Source organism: Perkinsus marinus (assembly GCF_000006405.1).
Source record: "Perkinsus marinus ATCC 50983 genomic scaffold scf_1104296976154, whole genome shotgun sequence".
In the NCBI taxonomy this organism is placed as follows: Eukaryota; Perkinsozoa; order Perkinsida; family Perkinsidae; genus Perkinsus; species Perkinsus marinus.
Window position 1 is genome coordinate 93,736 of NW_003200491.1, and position 2,156 is coordinate 95,891.

Sequence of the window (2,156 nt, forward strand, 5' to 3'; positions counted from 1 at the left end):
CGCGAAACTCAACAAATCGATCGCGATGGCGTGCGCTTTAATGAATCACTTCTATCTCGCTCGCCCTAAAATCGTGTGGGCAACAATTTGAATTTTCCTTTGACAGACTGACACTTTATCTACCCAAGACCTTACTCTTTCCCTAGTACAGTATCTTAGCGCGTCTATATTTTGTTATTATATAACTTCGTAATATGGTCTTCGCTCGGTTGCTACGTTCCGGAGCTAATTAAGCATCAATTCGGTAGGTTCTCAGCGATGTTGGTTGAGTAGAACTTTGTATGTCTGCCGCAGCCGTTATCTATCATTGTATTTTCTATATGGGGAAACGTTCCACTCGGAATTTGTATAATTTACAACTTCCTATCTGGTCGAGGTTAGTCGTATATCATTCTCTCACACCCTTGTGAGTTTGACAATAAAGTTATAACGTTTTCCTAAGGCGAGTCGTCGAACTATCAAATTCAAGAAGCTGATTCGAGAGTTCCTCCTCTCAGGTAATTGAGCAATTATTCGGTTATAGTACGAGTATCTTTAGGTCGACTGCGAAAGATTCAGTTGAGGTTGTGCAGAGCAACAAGTTTCATACTCTCTTCAACGTTCATAAAGTAGATTTCTGTCAAAGTTCGGGATGCTCAACCACGAGAATGTATCGTCTCACTCAATATAGCTTCTGAAGTTGTCATAATTATGTTTGGTCGCACAGTGGCGATTACTTTTGAAACGGTTGGGTATTCTTACAGGGAATCGTAAAGTCGGTAAGAGAAGTAAATGAACTGCTGAAGGGAACGTATGTCTTTTTGTATGGTACTTGTACCTCAATCGATGCCGCAAGTGTAAAACCTTAGCTCAGTTTCAAACTGACAGTGAATGACGTGAGGTCTATGTGAAGTGAAGGAATTTCACGTGTCGTCGTTCATTCAGCTCCCATAATATCTCTTCATTCGAGTCAATGAAATTCTTCAACACCTTCGTATCGGTCACCAGTGTTCTACCGCTCATTGTCGAGGCCAACAAGAACACTCTTTTCGAGTACTTAATGTGCGAGCAAAACCCTGAAGAGGGCGGTTTCGTCAAGAGACAATTTGAGGACGAGATCCTGTGTTGGAGTAAAACAACTGAACTCGGTCGACAGGTGATTTCGAAAGTCACCATGTTTATAGCCTAATTTGTATCTCATTCAGATGCACCTCCTCTATGGCTTCGAGTCTATGATTCAAGAGCGTCCCTCTATAGAATCTCACGCTGTTCAAAGGGTCAAAGGCAGTTTTATGCATACAACCCGACCCAGCACCTTTACCCTTAAGAACAGTTTTACTTATCGTGAACACCTTTGGCCCACCGGACCCCACACGCTCACGTAGAATAGAGAGAGGGATTTATTGAAGGTCGTTCTAGTTGACGAAAATCCACCATCTGAACTAAGCCTTGATCTCACTCGAGTTCAACCACTTTTGCCTGGAGACAAGTCGGTTCGGAATGTATCGTTATATGGTGGTACTGATAAAACAATTAAAGTTCTACTGAGAGACCCACGTGAAGGAGATAAGAAGGTCTTCCTCTTGGCTAGAGAAAGATCACATGGTTCGACACACCATGTAGAACTGGAGGTTGATGGTTATCTATTGACCAGCCCTGTTGGCAACTTTAAAGGAACCTTCTACATCTTGAGAATTGAAGAGAGGGAATATGTTATCCTACTAGCACAGTTTTCGGATAGGGGCGAGAAGCGTATTAAACTATTGAGTGCAATAGACATAATGTAATCTATGTATTCATGAGATGATGTTATTTAATATATTCAAGTATTCTCCATTTTTATATTCCATGTGAATTCCCTGTGATGTGGTATTGCTGAGGATATTCTTGTGTCGGCAAGTGGAAGTCAACTCAAACTCTCTCGTATGATACGAGTCGTATCTTCCATGCGAGAACACAACATACTCAACTCAACAGCTTTTACGCAAAATACTTCAGATCATTCATGGAACTAGTTTCCCAAGTATATTGTGAACAACACAAATTGTTCACATAGGGTGTATATCACAGTTATAGTGCTGACATATCTTTCAGTGAAAGATATGGTTCAAACGAATCTGTCAAGTGATCTGACAGATTCGATGATGTGATGGTCGAACTATCAGTCTACTACAGAT